Source organism: Erpetoichthys calabaricus, chromosome 15 (assembly GCF_900747795.2).
Source record: "Erpetoichthys calabaricus chromosome 15, fErpCal1.3, whole genome shotgun sequence".
In the NCBI taxonomy this organism is placed as follows: domain Eukaryota; kingdom Metazoa; phylum Chordata; class Cladistia; order Polypteriformes; family Polypteridae; genus Erpetoichthys; species Erpetoichthys calabaricus.
In genome coordinates, this window is record NC_041408.2 from 501,113 (window position 1) to 523,180 (window position 22,068).

Below are 22,068 nucleotides of genomic sequence, written 5' to 3' on the forward strand. Positions count from 1 at the left end.
AGCTTATATGTGGTCACACTGAAGATGTCACCCGAAGTCACTTCAGAGACACGTCCCCAACAACCAGCCAGTGCAGTATGGCAATGGGTCCATAAAATGGCGGTCCCCCCACAGGAAAAACAAAATGCCATTAGAAATAAAGAACAGAATGGTCTCCGAAATCTAGAAAACTACGCAGAAAGTAATTAGGAGACAAAGGAACAGGCAGGAAGCATTAGACATGTCACGTCTGTCCCTCTCTCTTTGCTGAGTGCTGACTGGTACTGTGGAGTTGGTGACAACATCCATGAGCTTGGTGGCTTTGCCTCTCTCAAATAGCAAAGGTTTTGATTTGACAAAAACACGATCAGCGTAATCAGAATGATCGATAAGAGACACTTCTGGACAGCACAAATACGCTCCTACTGTATATAAGCGGCTGGGACCGGAGCCCAGTAAGCCATGGAGTGACAAATCAAAGTGCAGGAGCGTCAGCCCATTGAAGGGAGCTGCATTCGGCCATTCCTGCGCACACACACTCCTCCGTCACACTTTCAGTTTCTTTCTCCTTTCATTTTGTGTTATTTCTCACGGTTCTTCCTTCCCTTGAGGGGTTTCGTATTCTTCTCGTTTATCTTTTGTGTAGTCGTTTTTCATCACCGTTTTGGTTATGAAAGGCCCTGCCATTTTGTGCTGCGACTGCAGTCACGTTGCTCTGCAAATTGCCAGGAAGTGCGCAGACGTCACCACCACCACCACGCTGTGCGGTTTCTGGTCATCGGTTTCAATGTCGTGCGTACTGTGCGTGGCAATTCAATTCCAAGTGGATTCCGTCGGTAGACATACGCAGACTTTTGTACGGATCTTTGACCCAAACACACAGCAGACTGAACACTTTTGTCACGAGGGGCCCATTGCAGTCACCCCACTGGATTGTCACTCCAAGTCACGCAGGCAGAGCGCAGAATTACAGAATTCAGCTGGGACTTCAACATGGACGCCGTCTTGTTTATTTAGGTTTTTGTTTTCAGAAAACGTCCTTCTGAATTTTTACAATTTGACGTCTATAACACGTAACTAGATTGTCATCTACATTCACATCAGCCTCTCACACTAACAGTGCAAGACATCTCAAACGCTAAAGGGGTGAAATTGTGACAACAAAGACACGGTGAACGAATTCATCCGTAAATATCGGTTAGCGAGGTCGTCCAAAGTTATTATCAGTAGGTATCATTTGAGACAGCAGAGACTTCAGTAGAGACAAAGGACAAGCTTATCGCTCTACAAGTAAAGCGCAGGAGCAGACATTAGAAACGAGAGCGGCACTGACGGCTCTTTGAATTCTTCAGGCGCGTAGAATCTGCACAGCGCCAGCGGAGAGAAGCAAACTTCAAGAACACAAACCAATAAGTCATGTCAAGCGCAGATCCCCCCCCATGATCCACTCCAGTAGCGTATCAGTGATACACACAGGCCAGCAGCCCAAGTGCCCACCAGTGCCCCCGGTACCCCAGTCTGTGACCCTCAAGTCACGGTCTCAGCTCAGCTCAGGTGCCCAGTCGACCTCTTGTGCACCGTAGCAGAAGTGTCACCCATCACAGCACCCACCGATCTCAGGTGACATATTCTGTCACAAGCTGCACCTCTCACGGGGGCTCAATGGTGTCAGTAGAATTTAATAAGGTGCCGTTTCCAAAACCCTTTCAGACCCTGCCTGAGCTATCACGTGATGGTGGAAGGTAGTGACGTTGTTAAAAAGCGAGTGGTGGCGCTTGGGTTTCTGCACAGTGTGCTCTATGGCCACGTGACATCACCGATGTGGAGAAAGTGGCAGGTCTGCTCATCTCCAAGAAGCCAGCATGCGTGTAAAAACACAGCGGAAATGGAGCGGAGGCCGAGCCCCGCCAGGAATTTGACATTCTGTCGTGGAAGTTCGGCATCAGACATTTTTGTAAACAATGCGTCTAACGTCTTTTCAATTATTTATTTGATCATTATCTCTCCCAAATTGTCATCTTAATATTTTATACACAATAAATAATGTAAAAGTCCAATTGTTGTATCCCCATGAAATAAGGCTGGAGACGGTGAGAGGCCTGCCGCCCCATCAGGATGTGACCTGGCGGTGCAGAGGAGCACATAAGTGACGATCTTTGGGGTTCTCTCCAACGCTGGCATGGACCCCGACATCCCAAGGGGTCTTACCTGCCAGTGCTGTGACTGTGACCCCGGCGCAGGAGGTTGCATACCTGGGTCACTTTCACAAGATTTTCCAGAACATTCTTCAGCAAACTATGGGGTGACATATTGAGAAACTGTGAGAGGCTTCCACCCTGAGTGGCTCTTCTCTGCCATTGACTCCAATGAGAAACTTGGAACAGCCAAGCAACGTTTTGAAGGACATCAGGGAGGAAGCCCACAGGTAGAAACTCTCAAGGTTTCTCGTTTGTTTCTGCCCTTTGCTTTGTTGCCTCCCCACATTGATTTCGATCGAGAGCAGGACGCAGTGGGGGGGGAGCGTCAATTGGCAGGACCACCGCAGGGAGAATCAGCGGGATTGAGCGACCTTCCACAATGAGCGCTAGGCAGTGGGCCATCGAGGCTGAAGCTGCGGGATGTCCGTTCACTGGGGTGAAACAAAATATGCTTGAAAAATCGTGTAGTGGCCTCAGCTTGACAGTCTGAGGCAGCGAGACGTGCGTGTGTCTGATTCTCGAACCCGAGCGGTCCGCTCCCGGCTCTCAGCGAATTCTGGAGCAAGCATCGACATTCCTTTGGACCAGTGATGACATAACGCACAAATGTAGTGTCACAATGTGAAGCCCACCAAAACAAAGAAAGAACGCTGCCCCCTGAAGCCTCATTCACACATGTGGGCCACTCGATCACATGACCACGTGACCTGCGGCTCAGTCTCCATACAAACACGCAATGTCACCGCTGCCAGCCCACCCAGAGACCCCCGTATCCTAGCTGAGGATATGCACACACGCTCTTTAAATACTAAACAACAAGCAGACGCATGTGGGATCATCACATGACGAGGGCTCAACGCCTTTCCTTCTGCAAGGACGGCACGACTTTCGCCAGAAACGAAGTGCGGGTTGTTGTTCTACTTAGTATTCTTACTTTTATTAGAAATGATTTGTAATATTAATTAATGGTAATATCTGAGCAACTACGGCACATCTTTACTGCTTTTGTTGATTAATCTGCGGAGAGCACCTTGAGCTGCCTGTAGGTGGATGATAAGGTGCTATAGAAATAAAGTTATGATGATGGTGATGATGATGATGATGATGATTATTACCAGTAACGGCGTGAATACTGCGGTGGGCTGGCACCCTGCCCAGGGTTTGTTTCCTGCCTTGTGCCCTGTGTTGGCTGGGATTGGCTCCAGCAGACCCCCGTGACCCTGTAGTTATGATTTAGCGGGTTGGATGATGGATGGATGGATGGATGGACGGCGTGAATCCACTTGACTTGACATTCCTAGTTTTCAGACTCTCTCTTTCTCTGCACGTTTACCGTTCGTTTGCTCAGAGGTTGATGCGCTTGCAGCTCTTCTTGTCTCCACCCTAGCGGCCCACTGCTTCTCTTCTTTCGTTGACATCTTTTCGCATTAAAATTGATGAAGTCCATGTTTGTGTTGCAATTACTTTGTACGTTTTCCTTAATTTTTCACTTAAGCTGCCACTTAAGTCTTCAATCTGCCGCAAGAATGATTTAAGATATGGAGAGGTAGGGGAAGTGACAGCGAAGGTGGTAGGGATGAGAACGGCGCCCATAGGCATGAGCCGCCTGGCCACCCTGCTGGCCGCTGCCGAGAGCTGATTCTACAATAAAGTAAAAAGAGGAATAACCTTGGAGGTCAATCGTCACCCCAAAAGTGGACAGTAGACGTCACGTAGTAGATGTGGACCAAACTTCAGGTCAACCTTTCAAACGGTTTGCGAGCTCCAGGTGATTTAAAATCCTGGACAGACAAACGAACAGCCACAGTAGCGCATTATTGAAGCAGATGATGATGATGATTATTCTTATTATTATTATGATGATTATTCTTATTATTCTTATGATGATTATTATTATTTTGCACATCTTTTGAGAATTGAAACGCCGAGTTTCCCTACAAATTCAAAGTCGCTCATCACTACCTCTGCCAGCTCTCCTGCGCCATTGCGGTGGACCCCCAGAGCTGCAGGTGTTTCTCCCACCCACTCGATTATCCTGACGAAGTTCAGCTTGGTGTCTCCTTTCTGTAGAGTTTGTTTCTCCAGATGCTGCTGATTAGCAGTGGGCACTGCAGACACGGGTGAAAATGGCACTGAGCGCTTCACTGCCTGACCGCCGTTAGGAAATGTTTGTGCAAAAGGTGGCACTGAAGTCAGAGCTCCTCATGAGTCCCCTGCGGTAGATTGGCATTTCTGAGCCAGCCGTCTGCCTGTTGAGCACCAAAGTGACTCGTCTCCGTCCCCAACCCCAATCATGGCCGCCACTCCCTGAGCAGAACGCTTTGAGATTCAGTGTAACTTTGATTACATAAATGCAGGCGATTGTCCCAAAGATGAAATGAGGTTTGACTTTTCCCCTTCTTCCTTCCTCCCTGGCACATTTCTGTCTTGGCCATTGTGACACAGACAGCTGCGATGACCTCTTTACAAAGCGCAGGCCCCTCCACTGCCCGGAATCTCTGCGACGACATGCCGGCCGCCTGTTTCTGTGCACTGGCATTTGCGTATGCGACGCTTTAAGATGACAGGCTGGTAATTGATAAGAGTCGCGGGTGGCGGAGGGAGACACAGACAGGTCTGAAGGATGTGGCGCTCTGTTTGATATGGCACCCTGTCCCAGGAGCCCCCAGACAAATAGCAGCCTTTTGTTCTTGCTTCCAGCCACCCATACACACATACATCAACCTGGCACTGCCATTTGTTGTGAAGCGCTTGAATTTAATACAGAGGTCCCTCTCTACATATGAATAAGGGTCATTTTGGAAATTGTTTCATCAATTTTCTTTTTGTGCCGCTCTTAATGCTATGAGTGCTACCCAGAAAGCCCTGGCCCTGGTCCTGCAGGGCCTTGGTGGCGTTTGTCACTTGCTTATGGCATCTCCTAATTATATTTCAGTACCTGCAGTTTTCTGCAGAGAATAAATTGAAAGTTTGTATGTTAATAAATGGCATATAATAATGACAAACGTATATATCAATATATACAATGTACAGTATATACATACAGTATACATATATCTATATACACACATGAACATACCGCATATACAGTACAGTAAGCCTGGCAAGCAAAGGGTTAACACAGCTGTGCCACCGGCAAATCAAACACCCAAGCAGAGGGTGGCATGCAGCTAAAAAACAAGCAAACACGCCAGAGCAGGGTATAAAACGGGTAAATCAGCAGTCGCCCCGCCATCACCCACCAGCTCTGCCAGCTGTGGTTTTACCAGGGAGGCCTTTCCACCCAGGCTGCCCACCGGCTGGCTAAGGGGCTTTCATTTGTCTTGTGGATGTCAATACAAACACGTCAAAGCAAAAGAAACAGCTAGACATACCAGTCATCGTTCAGTTTTGGGTTGGCACATGACCAGTCCATTGTAGGACATTCCCTGTCAAAGGGGGCCAAATGGCATGTTATGTTGGAACAAAGTGACATGTGCCACATGCAAACAGGATTTATTTATTTATTTACTATTTATTTAATTTGCTTTTATTACCAGATCAATTCAAAAAATTTTCGGTGCGTTGCCAATGTGGACCTGAGAGGGTGCCAGTTAGTCGCAGGTCACAGTCCTCCACACACCCACACTCACTCATAAGAAGGCCATTTTGGAGTAGCCAGTTAACCCAACATGCATGTCTTTGGGATGAAAAATGCAAACCTAGGCATGCTTGGCACTTGTATCCAGTGCTGCTGGCATGGCTTTGACTCCCCAAAACAAAATAAATGAAGGGGTTCATAAATTATTGTGCCAGTAGTGTGCCCGTAGTGTGCAGGTGTCTCGCAGCCATTCTGACCTATTATGCTTGTGCTGGCATTCACCTTCTGTTAAAAATGACCACACGAGCTTCATAGCTGGCATGAATTTTATTTCTCAAGAGTTAACCAACTATTTTGGGAATCAGCAACTGTGCAAATCTTGTCATGGGCACCCTGTCTGCTTTACTCCTTGGTTAGTCATGGCATGGGTCTCTGTGCCAGGAAAATATGAAGGTCTGCAGTGACTGACATGGAGTATCCCAGGGTATCGGAGAGGGTATTATAAGACCGCCATTGTGTGTCTGCGCCCCGATATGTGAGACAGGATAATGGGCTCCTTCACCATGCCTAGAGCTTTGGGTGTCTGCGGTGTGGGCTGGCACATTTGGCTGCATGAGCTTTTATATAAGGAGCTTGCTGGCATCAGAGGCCATGTGGTTGGATGCCAGTCTAAACTGGCTCTCGTGTTTTAGGGCTGCCTCCTTAATTGTATTGGCTCCTTATGTTGGTGCATAATGGGCATGGTGCCATTTAAAGTAAACTTTGCTGGCTGGTTGGTCAACTGAGTAATTAGGTGGTGGGTCGATTGATGGGCTGATTCACCAGTCAGTGGGCTTATTGATCGATCGTCGATGGAGAGATTAGTCAATCTGTTACTTGTCTGACTACTTGATTGAGTGGTCGATTGGCAGATTAGTAGGGATGAACTTGAACTTTATTGGTGGCCAACACAGTTGCTAGGAATGGTTGATTGATCATTGCGCCGATTGGCCCAAGTCCACCAGTTAATTGGCTGATTATTGAATTAGTGGATGGGTCAATTGGTCGGTGCACTGATTCATTGGTTGATCAGTTGAGTAGTTACTTAGTTGATTGGTTTGGTAGGCTGGTCCGTTCATTGGTTACTTGCAAGGTCTTCTCTGGGGGGTTCAACTGAGCGAACCTTTCCTGCTCTTAATCGATGAGCCTCTTGCGCTGCTGATGGTCATGTAACAAAAATGCAAGACAATGACGATGACTCCTTAGCGCTACTTCAATGCACTGATGAGGCCATCAGAGTTTGTCACTTAATTAGCAGGCTCCACCCATCCATCTTATCAACCTGCTGCTGTCAGTTTGGGTTATCAGTAGGCGGAGCATGGAACCAATCCTAACGGCACTGGGGTCGAGGCAGGATGAGATGCCAATTTAACGCAGACGACAGCTGACTGTAACTACGTCTGTCTGCACATTCACTTAATCAAGTTTTAGGGATGCTAGTGGCTGGATGGCACTGTGTCAATGGTGAACATCGGGCTATTATGGGGGGCCATTCCACACACATCAGCCCACCTTCACACATACTGGGCCGATTTGGACCTGACTACATGGAGACTGGGCTGGCCCCGTGAAGCTGTGAGGTGCCCGCCCAAAGCATGGTGTCACCCTACAGTACATGCGCTTTCTTTGATGCTCTCCTCTGCTTTTGGCGCTTGCTCTTGTTCCTTTCCAAATCTGGCAGCTGGCACCCGGCCCACGCACGCAGCTTCATTACCGATTTGCTCCCGCCGCGTGCCGGCCCGTCTCGTGCTGCCGTTCAAGATCAGCCATTGGCTTGCGTGACCCTTACCTTGACTCCACAGCGCCACCCTTATGTCACACGGTGCATGACATGCCAGTGCTGGTACTGAATCACCACTGCAAGGCAAGTCGCACAAACCTTCTGCGTCCATCACCACAAATCTTATTGTGTTTCAGGAGAGAAAAAAAAAGAAAATGGCAATTTCTTCAGGGACTTTGATATTGCAGTTTTCTGTCAAAGTGCGAGGTGATGTGGAGGCAGCCGCAATGCCACTAATCCAGATTTAACTGACAGAAAATAACTCGCTGGCCCTGGTATCATCTGTCCGATATGAAAAAGATTAGAGGCGAGAGACGGAGAGTTTAGGGATTCCCAGAGCCGCCTCGAGAAGCGCGGCCACAAAAGGCTCGGCCGTTACGAGTGCCATTAGCGGTCCTGACGCGCCCCTTATGCCAGCCTGCATTCTTATGTGTGAGAATATCCGGACGTCGGGCTCAGAACCGCCATGTGCTTTTTTCAGTGTCGGGGCCCTTTGGTTTGAATGGCACAGCAGTTGGCGCTGATGCCTCTCAGCCGCCCACCTTCCCTCCTATGGCTGTCTGTTTTTTCTCTCTTTTCTGGCTCGTGGCCTGAGTGTGCCCAGTGAAGGCCTGGCATCCCGTCTAAGGTTGTAGCAGGGACCCCATTTAAGCAGGAGCTGCTTAATTTATGGCAGTGTGTGTATGAAAAGCAAAGGGGCCAAAGATGGAGCTTAGGAATCTAGAAAGTAAATCGGGTACACCGAAATGGGTAACCCCGGGCTCCTCTTGTGCCAGTTGCTGACTGAAGGTTCAATCACATCAGGGATAAAGCACTCTGTTGGCGACTGCCATTCATTCCTCCATGCAATCTGTTACTGGGGTCATGGGGCGCCATTGGGCAGAAGAGCAAATCTAACCCAGGATGCAGTGCCAGTTTGGGGTACAAGTCCTCACACCCACCTTTGAGTGTGGGAGAGAACCCATAGATGAGTACAGAACAACAGATGCTGCACAGCGAATGGGCACTGAGCCCAGAGGTGCCCCCCACTACACCACAACTCCCAAACACTTTTTGATTTTTACTAATGAACTTTTTGTCCAAGTGGACGATTGGCAGGACTGGTCAGAGGTGCGGTTTGGAACCTCTAAGCTGCCATTTTTCACTTCTTGTCGTCTCGCCGAGTGCCCATTTGGAATCCCATTCAATTTCATTGCCACATATTTATATTTCTTTGCCTGCACTGGCATTACTGGGAGTGTGGGCATCAAATAAGCCGACACTTCCTTTGCACCGATTTTCAGCTGGGTGGGCCCTGTCCACCCCGCGCACCTGTAGCCTTATGTCAGAGGTGCTTCTCCCGAGGGCCTTACCGTCTCGGTTTTCCCTTTGTCCTGTGATGGATCGGTCCGAGGAGTTTTCCTTTCTTCCTCCGTGCAAGCGTGGAGGTCAGCTGGAGCCCGGCTGTGGACCGCGACCCGCAGAGAGCATCCGTCTTCCTGCGCCTCTGTCTCTGTCAGGCCCCTCTTTCCGTGGGGTTTTCTCGCTGTCTGCCTGCCTCTGCCGAGGAGCATAAATCATCACCGTGTCAGGAGTCGGCCGGCTGCATTATGCAATGCCAGCTTTCACTTTGAGCCAACGAGCTGTGAACCCCCGCCGCTCACATAACAGCTAAGATGGCACATCTCAACCACGATGACTTTTGCTTCTGCCTCTCCTGGACTGGGGTCCTTAGAGGTGGGCCTTGTAGCCCACCAGCTCTGGCTTGAGCCACGTGGAGTGTGGCTGGCCAAAATTGTCCCCAGAGATTTGGTAAAGTATAGGGGAGCAGTGGATGGCACTTGACACCAGGACAACATGTAGTGACCAGGACACCTCATGAACTCGCATAGTGCCAATACTCCTCTTTATGTAGGGTGGGATGGTGGCACAGAATGGCAGGCATCTGGTTTAGAGTCCCTCCCGGTCCATTCACATGCTCATGGCCTCCTAATGGGATGGGAGATTCATAAAATGGAGAGCTTACAGTCCGCAGCATGTTCTGTTGAACTGATGTGACACGATGCCCGCTGTGACAGTCTCGCTCAGTGGACCCACTGAGGTGTCCATCCATTCGCCCACCTCTTGTCTGATTCTGCTTAGTCCACCACTGGCGCTGTAGCAGCAGCCACAGACAGGATGCCAGTCCATCGCCAGGCACACTCTCTCACGTGACGTGTCCGGCTTATCCAGCTCTTTACTGACAGTCACCCCCTGACGGACCCTTGTGCAACAAAGGACGTGTGAAGTGCGTGTAAGCGCCCCTCTAAGCTCATATTTGGAAAGGGAAAAGAAACAAAAAGGAAAGCTGATTGTCCCAGAGCCCAGCTGGCGATATGAAAGTCTAATTTTGGCTGCCCACGAGGGCCGCTTAAGAGCCAAGATAACGGTAATCTCGGAGCGGCGAGGGTCGGCTGTGTGGGGGGTGGAGGCCGAACATTCCTGTGCTCACCCAGCTGCATGCGGCCAGCTTGAAATATTCATTTCCATTTCCACTGTTTACTGCCTGATGCCACCCATCGGGGCTCTTTAAGGGGGACGACGCTGGTGTATGGCAGCCGTCGTCTTGTTCGCCCCTCTGGGTCTTGAGCATTTAGTGAAAACAATGTGGTGTTGTGTGGAAGCAGAATTTTTAAAAATGTGTGAAGTATGCTGGTGAGCAAATGCAGGAGTGGCCCGACTTTCTAAACTTGAAGTGGATGTTCCTGGTGGTCCCCTTGAGCTAAGCTACTGCCTGGCATGACATGACAAAAGTGACCACTGCCACTTCATACTCTCTCGTCCTGACACAGGCCTCCTTACAGCTGGCACTGACATGTGTTTTCAGTAAATGAGGGTAGATGCAAATGCGTTTTCTATCCGCCTGGAGGTCTGCAGATGCTGGATGAACCTGTCCAGAGATGGATTTTCATTTTGAGCTCTGCAGCTATTCTTTGGTCTCTTCAAATTATTTTAACAGCATTTGTGGGGTTTTGGGGGTTCCGTTTAGTTGATGTTTGAAGACATTTTGTGCCATGTGGTTTCTCTTATGAGCGTCACAATTTTAGGACCTTCTTGTTGACAGTCGCTCTGCTGAAGTGTGCCTCATGTGATCTGACAGGGTCAAAGGTATAAAGATCAGTGTCGTGTACCTCCTGGGGGTCCACGTCTGTGGGTTCAGCAAAGAAAAAGCTCCAAGTTCCTCTTAGTGTTTTGATCTGATTTTGACAGCAGATCCTTTTGTGAATTGACTTTCATTTTACATTTTGGCTTTGGTTGCGTGAAATGATTTTTGGTTGTTGACTCCTCCGTTAGATGCCTTGAATTGCGCTTTTGGTCTCCCGCCCCAGGTTTATTGATTAGAATGTTATGTTCCTGGTATTGACCTTTAATAAAACCTCGACTCAGCTCTTCATTATTTACTTATTTCAATTCTGGTCCCACCCTGCTGAGTCAGTACAGAATGATATCCACACACAAAGTCCAGGGGTAAAGGGGGCACCAAATATGACGGGTTAGCCCTAACCTAACCTAACCTAACCCTAGGCCCGTGTTTGCTCTCACTGATTGTGTTTTCAGGAGGTAACCTTTGAGTGTAAGCCCAACAAGCTATCTTTCAGCTTGGGACGTTGGCCTGGCCAGCTATGAAATCTGTGCCTAGAGTTCTGCCGCCGGTGCCGCTCAGCCTGGTGTTTTTCCCGTTTCTCCTCTCCTGTATCACACTAAGTCCCCCACTTGGAGGCACCCACCATTACATCTCCGTGAATAATATTTTGGGGGCACCATATGGTAAACCTACGTGGTGCCCGGTTTATGTGAAAGGTTACAATGACAGGCGAAGCTTCAGGATGTGAAAACATTTGATACAATCTTTCAGAGGTAAGTTAGAAAAAACGTGTTTATGAAAAGCCATAAAGTAGGTCGAGAATGAAATAAAATGAGAACAGTCTGGGGTGAGGAGCTCATCACGAATAGTACAATAACTAGAAAGCGAGCAGCACTTCCATGCGGGTCGACCTGCTGTGGCCATTCAGACCAAACGAGTGCATCCTCTGGAGACTTGACTTGACTCCTCTCGTCTCCTGATTCTGTTCCTGTGGCACTCTGTCCAGGTGCTCCATGGTGATGGCTGCCTGTTTCCAGGCCAGTGGAGAGATCTCCTGCCAGATGGCTGCGTGCCATATCGTGTCTACCGATGGCCCAATCTCTTGAGCTGGCCGCTCTTGAAAGTTCTCCTCTGAGGATGTCCTGGACTTTCAGGTTGATGCGCCAGTTAAGTTGTTAACGCGATTGCTGCTACAGTCTCACTGGAAGCCTGGACATTGCCGGTCCAAGAGTGCAGATCAGCAGAATTCAGAACATTGTAAATGTGATCCACTTATTATTGTTAGAACGGTTGCAGGACACCTCATAATGCTATGTGTCACCTTTCTGACACATACCATGACCTCTACTTGTAGTCATCTGTGTTGGACTCTATTTGGGAACTCTGAGGATGTTTTCTTATGGAAAGGTTTTGCCGAATTCTTTATGAAAGAATTCTGTTGTGTTCCATAAATCCCGACCTTCTGGAGTTCAGAGTTTGCTCGATGATGCCAGCACAGGCTACGGCTCACTGTGATGCTGCAGTTCAACAAGGAGGCCGTGGAGTGAACTGTTTTGTGCCATGAACTCGAATGGTGGCACAAATTTGAAATGATGAATGGAGCTGCCCATCACAATTAGCTGAGGTGTTAAGCCCACATTCTGACACTTCAAACCATGGCCTTTGCCTTGAATGGCTTGATCACCTCTTTGCCTCCTAGTGCTTGCCAGAGCATTGTGAGTAGATGCTTAGTCCTGGTGCCTTGGTAGCGGACCAGCTGATGTTAGAATGGCCCCAATTCCTTGTGACTGTGGACTCAGTCATGATACCCCCATGAACCTCAGATTTGCTTGTGGCACACCCTCTGCCCGTGAGTGGGGTCGCTTCCATGGGTTTTCACTAAGATGGAGGCAGATAGATGGAACAGCCGTGTAAAAGGAGCTTTTGGGGTGGAGGGTGGTCATCATCTAAAGTGTGGCTTTAGAATCGGGCACTATAAACAGGGCAATGACTGGGAGCTGAATCTGCTGAAGCAGACCTGATGGCACATTTCCTGCTCAACTCACCTCGGCCCTGGCATCTCCGTGTGCCACAGCGGGGCTTGTCCTCTCTACTATTGCCCCCTGCCATTCTTGTTTGCTCTTCGAATGATGTCGCAGATTTATTCTTCTGCGGTGAGTCAGACCCATCGACAGCCATTATCGGAGCATTGGTCTTCGTTTGATTCCAGGGATGCCAGGCGTCTGTTAATTCAAGCCCAGGAACGCGGCGTGTGCCTCTTTAATTTCTGCGGGTGACCCGCGTAAGTCATCAACAGCGTGAAGTTAAGCACATTTTAAACTAACAAGCCGTAATTCTTTGGAGAGAACTGGCTGTGTTCTTTTAAGTGGACTCGACTGCTCCACAATCACCGCATTCAGACGTCAAAAAAGAGAGAGAGGGTGCCACATCAGGTCACAAATTATGTTGTACTTTGACAGATTGTAGCCTTGCTTTACAAGAGCAGTAACATCTCATTTGTCACCGTTTGATCTGTAAGTGCGGCAACGGGAGCGGAAGGCTCTCCATCTCCACCGCAATTTAATCGCTCTGAGGCCGTCGCCAGCCGACAGCACCTGCCCACAGACTGCAGCACTGATCTGTTTTAATTTAATCGCCCGTCAGTTGGGATGAAAGCATAAATCGTCTCCCCTTGATCCTGCAGAAATGGGCGACTGCTTTTTTTTTTCTTTCTTTCTCTTTCCTCCCTTTTGAGTTTTGGCGATGGCGGGAGAGGCCCAGCCAGAGCAGGACGACGTTCCCTTTATAAAGCAAGCAGCCTTTTCATTGGCCCCGCACCCGAGAGGAGGCTCTTCACATTCTGACCGCGACGCCATCTGCATTCTGCACTGTGATGTCCACTCTTTTTTTTTTTTTTTTCTGCGCGGTTTGCTAATTGAACCTTCAGTACAAGCGCTAAGGCCGCAGCAAAATACAAAGCGTGCGGCTGATTCGTCCATCTCCTTCTGATTGTGGTGGTCCAAAGCGAGCCCATCCCTCCAGGAAATCCCCTTTGAAGATTTGTGCCAAAATGAGCAAACTAGCAGGCCTCCGGAGAATTCTCGGTTATCTCCAAGCTGGCAGCTTTTCTGAATCCTCCACCCGAGGAAGATGGAGCGGTGCAGATGATTTAGGAGAAGTTGTCTCGTGATGACACCCAAACTGAGCGCTTCCTCCGCGTCCAACGGGATTCTTCATGCACAGTATGTGCATTGGAATTTTAGTTACGCTCGGTTCTGGTGATTCTTACTGCGGAGGACGCTCTGTAAAAGAGACACCCATTCCACTCTCGGTCCTGTCTAATGGCTGCTTAATTAACACATCTAACTTCCACCTCTGAGACCAAACGTGTAAACATAGTGAAGCATGGACATCCCTAAATTCACTCGTTCTCACCTCAGGTCCACTTCTGTGACCACCTGTGGCCAGGGCCACCCTTGTTGGGACACCAATACAGGGTCCTTACGTATTTTGGGCTTTTGCTGATCCATGTAGTCATTTCCCTTTCTCTTTGGGGTGGGCGACTGGTTAGCATTGCTGTCTCCCCTCTCCAGGTGCCCAAGTTCAAATGCCATCTCTATGGAGTTCACATGTCCTCCCTCTATCTCGGTGGCATTTCCCTTCTTTACCTTACATGTTCAGGTTAGACTGTGGTCTGTGGTGGACTGGCCACTATGGTCCATGACGAAGCAGTCAGAAAGTGAGGCCCCCGTGAGTGATGGTGGACTGGACTGGTAAGTGAATGTCACTAATGTGGTCCATGATGAAGCAGTGAGTGAGTGAGGTCACTGTGGTCTACGGTGGATCGGTCAGAAAGTGAGACCCCCCACAGGTTAAAGTGGACTGGACCTTTTAGCGAGTCTGGCAGCTGTGCTCTAAGGTAGACTGGGGTGATGAGCCAATGTGGCTGCTAAGGTCTGTGCCAAGGTGATTGGCAAGCGTGTTCACTGTAGCCAATGTTGGACTGGACTGGGGTGCAAATAAGGCTGCTGTGGTTTGGAGAGCAATGCTCGATGGTGGATTGGACTGATTAGTGAATGAGGCCGATGTGACCTGTGATTGATCAGTCAGCAAGGCTGGCCACTGTAGAGTATGGTGGACTGGATTGATGAGCAGATCTGGCCAAAGATGAAGCAGTGAGTGAGCGAGGGTGGTCACTGTGATCGATTGGTCAGCAAGGGTGGCCACCATAGGCTTTGGTGTACTGGAGCTTTAAACAGATTTCTTCAGATCTTTAAACAGATCCACTGTGCTCTATGGTGGTTTGATCAGCCAGTGTGGCCACTGCGGTCAATGGTTGGCTGGAGTAAGGTCACTGCACTGGACTGGACTGGTTTACTAACATGGCCATTCTAGGCTCTAGTGGACCGGACCATTCAGTGAATTTGGCAGCCGTGACCTGTGATGGACTGGTCAGAGAGTGAGGTCACTCTGTCTTATTGTGGTGGCCTGATCAGCATGTGGGATCGCTGTGCTCGATAGTGCGTGAATGTGGCCATTGTGGTCGCTGTGGTGCGGTCAACAGGGAAGCAGAGAGGAAGTGTGGCTGTGACCCACCATTTAGTTACGACTTTGACATCTTGTAGGGCGTGGGCTTTGACCTGCCATGCCTTCTGGGTCAGTTAACACGTCGCCTGCTAAATACGAGTTAAGTCCTAGCTGGCACTCTGTAGACGTTCCATCCAGGTTTTTGGTGGTCTTTCCACAGAACGGTTCTGGACTTGGACTGTTGTGAAACACCACTAAGCCCGCGGTCTGAGGGGTACTCACGTAAGAGGGCATCGAGCTGATTGGTCCACATGTCCAGTGACACTCGCTCCCTCCCTCCAGCTCCAGCCCCTGCTTTACCAGTCACTCCTCTTGCCCCCTGGGGTCCTCGTTGTCTGCTCTCTTTCTTTCTTGACGTTTGCATTTGCCTGATGCAGCGCCGCACCTCCCAATTTTGACTTTTATTCTTTCAAAGAAAGCAAAGAAGCTGCCTTGAAAGAAAAAACCAAAGCCAACCTAAATTGAATAAAGCGGCCTCGATGAGATTCAATCTTCTCGAGCTCTAAAGGCCAAATTAAGATGTAGTGCCATTAAAAAAAGATGGAGTGTCACTTTAAACAAGTTAACTAAACACAGTTTGGCGGCGAGTGCAAACAGAGCGAGTCCATTGTACATGTTTAATTCGCCATTAGTCTCTTGCATTTACTGGCGTGGCCCGGCCGGGGCTCGGCTAAATTCACTTAAACGCACTGCATTGTCTCAGCGTATCGCCCTGTCAATCAGTCACCTGGACCGCCGATAAGCGGCCCCTCGTATTATTGAATCTACAATGGGGAGCCTCTGCAGGAGCACAGATAACAGCTGCTTATTTCTCTTCGAGTAAAATCAAAGACGCGGCGGCCCTGCTCCATCCCAGACGGGGCCTTCCCTCTGCAGACCGGGCGTTGCTGGCTAACTCAGGCCCCAGAATCCCTCCATCATCTTCCTCAGTAGAGGCAGCCATAACCGGGGTGATGCTCCAAGCTCTCCTCTCTCCCTTTCCACTTCTATGTGGGCTTTCTCCTCGATTTTCTTGATGCCTCAGACCCCCTTCAGATGTTCAGGTTTATCTGACAGGTGACGGTGGACTGGTCATGGTGGGTGGGACTGTGAGACCAGCCTGTGTCATCTGTAGGGCGCTAATGTCTGAGGGGGTCCAGGTAACAGAGAATGGCAGCCCAGGCTGACGCACCATACAGAGGGGCATCAAGACCATGACCTAAAATAACCAGACCTCCTCGGACACTGGCATCCCTGTTCACAATCATGAGCCTCCTCTCTCTGTCCCTGGTGGGCTCTGGATGGCTACTCCTCTCCTAAATTCAAGTTTAAGTCCGATCCATGAGTCCTTCTGGGGTCACTTCTGGTCCTCAGCCCCATAAATACCCACTCTTGAGGATGTCTACCCAGAACCTCCCTTGGTTTTTTCTAGTATCCCTGCCAGCAGCCATGCCACCTGCACCGCAGAACAGGTAGGCCAACTGAAGCTAAGCATGTTTGGGCCCACCCAGCACTGGGAAGGGAGACCGACCAGGAAAGCTCGAGGTGTGGGTGAGGTCAACAGGGGGCGTTGATGCTGGTCTGGGGGGGGGGGGATCCCAATGCCCCGGTGTGGTGACGGGCACACTGTCTGTGGTCATAAAAAATCTGTGGGCATCCCGATGTCCTGGCCAAACTGCCCACCGATTCTGGAACTCTCCGGAACAGTTAATCTGTGGTGAGCACACGGGCACAAGGAAGCTGCATGTTGATGGTGACTGAGGTGGCTCCCCACTGTCTATGCGAGCCACGTTGAGTGGGTTAGAAAAGCGCTGTATAAACGTCATTAATCTGTGTCACCGTCACAATGGTACAAAGGTCAGTCATCGCTGTGCACTTCCAGGTAGTCTGAGGTTGTGGATATTCAGAACAGGAGCTCAGCAAGCATTCTGGGTAGTTGTCACCATTACTGAGCTTTTAGTTGTGACTTTGACGTCTTGACCCGCCGTACCATCTGGATCAGTTAACATGTCGCCTGCTAAATACGAGTTAAGTCACAGCTGGCACTCTGTAGACGGATGCCACCTACCAGTTAACTGTGGCTGGACAAGAAAATCTTTTGCTAACGTGTGGAAATGGCGGGTAGCACAGCAGGGGGCTGAGAGAGGAATCAGCACAGCATCACCCAACAGAACGTTTCACTTTCAGTTCACTAACACAAAAAGAAATCCCACCGGTGGAAGCACAAGCATCCGAGTATCTCTCTGGGACTGGCGTCTCACCACTGGAACTTCAAATGGAGGCGACGTCACTTGTTAGACCCGCCCGAGTTACAAAGAATTTTCTGTTCCATGCGCCAACTACGCAGCCACTCAAATAGATTGGTTTTGTTTTTTAATTGTGTGTTTTGCTGGATAACAAAATGAAGATCACGCCCTGATTTACATTGGCGTCACAAACAAATGTGCCCGCTGTCACGTGAACTTGTGGCAGGAGTGAATTTTGGCCTCAAGTTCACAAGGGGTTTCGGATTTGGTGTGTGGTTCATTTTCCTGGGTTGTGATTCCATTTCGACTTTTTGAATTCAATTCCATCTCCCGGTCCGCGACTCTCATTGCAAATTGGTCACCGTCACCTCGCATTGGCACAGTCACGTCAAGGCAACTGGAAACTACGTGGCTGCCTCAGTGGAAAAACACAAAGCAACGTCAAATAAATCTCTCTATCATAAAAAAAAACGAGAGAGAGACGAGACGTGATTTTCTCGGAAAGACACTTATACGTCCCACGAGAAAGAGACGTAACCAGGCCCGGGGCCGGAAATAAAAGACAAAGAGTCGATGACAAAGTAGAACGTCGTAAAGAGTTGGCGTGATACAAATGCAGAGCAGGTTAGAGATAATGAAAGTCTGAAAAAAATGATAGGAAAGATCGCATTAGCGCAAACAAATTTAAATTATCACTCGGTGAAATAACAGAACAACGAAAAGAGATTGAATATATTGTTTGGATTTAAACTTTAAGTCGGAGACTTGTAGATCGTCTAATTTGTGTTGCCAGCGAGAATGAAAAGATTCCAAAAACGTTGGCGCAGTATGAAGTCCCGTGAGACGGAGACTTTTAACGTGAGATTCTGTCAAGTCACGCCCGACTTACAACTAATTTCAAACAAGACCACCGTCATCTAACATCTAATATCTCAGTCGTGTGACCGCTTTGGGCAGACACTCTTCCTGCACGCTCAGCTCTTCTAAATTTTATACGTTCAAGATGACACGTCAATGACAAAGGAAAGAAGAGAGAGCAGGACAAACGCTCGAGAAAGTCGTTTTATTTATTAGAGAGAAAGAAACGATATTCACTCACGGGCAGATATACGTTACGTTGTCACGATGTAAGTCCAAACACAGAATCAAAATTCAATGCGATCTTGAAGAAAAGTTAATTCCAAATATTGTTTTTACAAAAGTTTTAAAGTAACAGTGAAAATAATCCATACGTAACGAATCCCATGAAAATAACAATCTCTTAAAGTTGTATATCCGGTAAAACAAACCTGAGTTTGGGCGAGCGAAGCCAGCAGTTTATTTAAAAGTGGAATGGGCCTGGAAATTACCGGAAAGACGCAACACGCGTGTGCCTAAATGATAAGAGAGTCCAGACAGACCGACAGACGGGAGGAGGCGATGGCCTCGGAGTGGCGACCGACGGCCTCCCTGTTGTACGAGACGGAGTGCCGACAAGCAGAGGCGATGGTGGCGGCCCATGATGTTGGAGTGCTGGCCACTTTTCCCAGCCAATCATTTGATTTGTGGAGTAAAAGCCTAAACTGACAGAAGTCATTTTGTTATCTCTTACCTACTCCATGATTGTAATGAGAAAGACTTTGAGTCTGACGTTAACGTGGCGGGCAGAGATGTCAAATGTCTCGATGTGATGGCCGTCACTGGGGGCCAACACTGAACACGATGACATGTGAGGCACAGTCCACTTGTACCCTCCTGTCATTTTGTTAAAATGTCATTTCAAAAAGAACTTCGGGGTGCCCTGGAGTGAAGACCCCCCTTTCTGCTCATTCATTTTCATTGTATTGGCTGCCATTCCCTTTACAGTGGGGGTCTGCCAGAGGTCAGAGGTACAGAATGAAAGGGAAATCGAGTGAAAACCGAAATAAGCCGAAAGTCGCCATTGTATCTGAGCCTCTTCAACAAGCTCGAGCTGTGGCTTCGTCTACATCACTTCTCACCGCGGCGTCCACACGAGCCTCGTCATTCGTCCAGACTGCCCCTTAAAACTCGGCCTCTTGAAAGCGTCCCCCAGAGCCGGCGCAGTGTATCGCATTCTCATTGGTCTGTGCTCTAGACGTAACCCTCCCTGTTTGGATCTGCTCCTTACGATGTCTCCTCTTCTGATTGGCCACACTTCCATATTCCAACATGGCGGACAAAGAGGAGCTGTGCTCCGTGGCGCTTGCTGTTTTGCTTACCTCTAAACATCTAAATTACGTTGAGTCCAAGCGTAGACAGGCTCATCATTTACCGGCCACTTGCGATGAATCCCGTGGCTGGCGACGTTCCCACCTCTTCAAGGATGGCGCTGCTTCTTGCTCCTGTTTGCACCGATGTGTGCTTGGCCACTGTCGGCGAATGGCTACGTCACGTGCATTTTTAATGCGTTTAAGTGCCGTACGTGACGTCAAAGGGCTTGCGCGGGGGGACATCGTTTTGTTTAAAAATAAAACCTGTGGACGTAGCCTTAGTGCTCCATGAGCGAGGAGGTAAGCAGGCCTGCAGTTCAAGAGCTCGGCCCCCCTCTCGGTCTGAGAAGCCCCCCAGAGGGTTTTCTTTTCCAAAAGTGTTTTTTAAACAGGTGACATGCAGATCATGTGACACGACTCATGTGACATTTTTCCATGGACGTTTTGATTTCGTTTACCACTGCGCTGCTCACTGTTGGCTCCCACTGACGTCCTTTCAATCAGGGATTTTGTTATCTTGGCCATCACTACAAATGAAGCTAAAATGACCACTTTTAGCCATTTGAAGGACCTACAAGATGATGTGGAGCTCCTCTCCTGGACCGAAGGTCGTCAAAGCCACATTTAGGGTTAGGGTCAGGGTTAGATGGTGAGCTGAGAACGTTGGAGATGTTCCTCTGTGAATGAAATGCGCAGGGTGGAGAACAATCTGGAAAACCATCCAGATATGGGTGCATCAATCTCTCAATGCTCGGGAAACACTCCCAGTCCCCCACTGTGCCCGAGTGGTGACCAGGGTGCTGGGCCCCACCTCAGACTCTTGTACATTGGTGCCAATGTTCGCCACATAAAAGATGGCTGCTGCGTTGACATCTGTAAATCATCTTGTGACACCACATGCAGTGAGCAATGGTGGCCATAAAATAAAGAACTTCATTAGGACTGAGAGCGCCATTGAGGGTTATTGCCTAAAATTCCCAGAACTGGATTTGAGAATGTTACATTGTGTTCAGTTTTTGTCAAAAACGAAGCGAATTGTTTGGCGAGGCCTGCTGGCGTTCTGCATATGGCCGTTGAAGGTCTGGCAGCCGGATGAGGTTCACTTTTGGAAGTCACCCAGCCCTGGCAGCCATTGCCACCACTGTAGGGGTAAGTGAGCTCACAATGTGACACCTCTGCCATTTTCACTCAGGCGTCACGTCTCCAGGACACTCATGGTCAAAGTCGTGGTCTGAATGATCCCCCTGTGTCCATGTAGCCTGCTTTTCCTCTCACGTCCCAGGAATGTGCCAGGAAGGTTGATTGATGGCTCCAAATTGGTGTGATGGACGGGCATCCCTTCCAGAGTGGACTTCTGAAAACAGGTGGACGGGCATTTTCAGTAAAAAACAAAGAGATCCACCCTGTCACTGCCCACCTACAGCCTCGTTTGGAAGGCACCAACACTGCAGTGGCACCGATGGTGAGGGTGAGTTGGTATTGTGGGTGCTGTCCCACCCTATGTTAACCCAGCCCCTGACTTCGAACCCCATGGGCTCCCTGCTCTGGTTTGAGTTGAACAAATCACAAAGCAAGCTGAGGCCTCGGAGCGACAATGCTGCCCACCCACCGCTTGGCCAGTGTCCACAGAGGGGATTTCCTGACTTTGTGTCAGACTGAGACGAGGAGCAAGGGTTAGGGTTAGGTTAGGTGGCATTCAGGGGGCTTCACCCTCAGATCTAAATCCTCGGCCCCCTGGCAGGTCGGCTTTGTATAAAAAATAAAAAAAGCTGAATGCTGATCTAATCATCAGGTCAGGCCAAAAAAAAAAAAAAATGAAAGAAAGAAAGAAAGAAAGAGAAAAGAGCGCGATTCAGCATAATTTCCAGAGTCAAAATTGTAATTTCTGCAGATCAATTTGTACATTAAGGACGAAGCCAATTTGCCAGCAGTGCATTTATAAACCATTAAACGCAATGGAATTCCCATCAAGGTGCCAATTGCATCCAAGCAAAATTTGTCAAAAGCTCACAATGGGATTTGTGGCCAGTGAGCCCCCCACGTGAGGCTCCTTCGATTATTGCGTCCGGCTTCGGCACTGAGACTGCGAGAGGACGACGGGATGCGTAGGCCGTGAAGTGACAGCGACGGCGCGATAATTAAAGCAGAAGGCTGCGCGCTCACGTCTGTGTCTGTGTGTGTGTGTGTGTGTTGTGGGGGGGCATTCCTCGTGGAGACATTTTACAGCGCCCCTCCCTTCCCCTCCCCCTCCCCCACTCAGACACATTTCATTAGGGTCCCAGGCTGCTTGTGGTCATCTTTTAATATTTGAAAGGATCATTTATTAACTGGAAATGGTCAATCTTTTCTTGAGCTTTGGAAATATAATTTTCAATTTTTAATTTGATT

At 49.0% G+C, this 22,068-nt stretch overlaps 1 protein-coding gene across 5 annotated transcripts in view; it reads left to right on the top strand.

Moving 5' to 3' along the window:
- esrrga (estrogen-related receptor gamma a) overlaps nucleotides 1-22,068 on the top strand; it is a 116,424-nt gene that overhangs the window by 53,946 nt on the left and 40,410 nt on the right. The gene's annotated exons all lie outside the window — the stretch shown is intronic.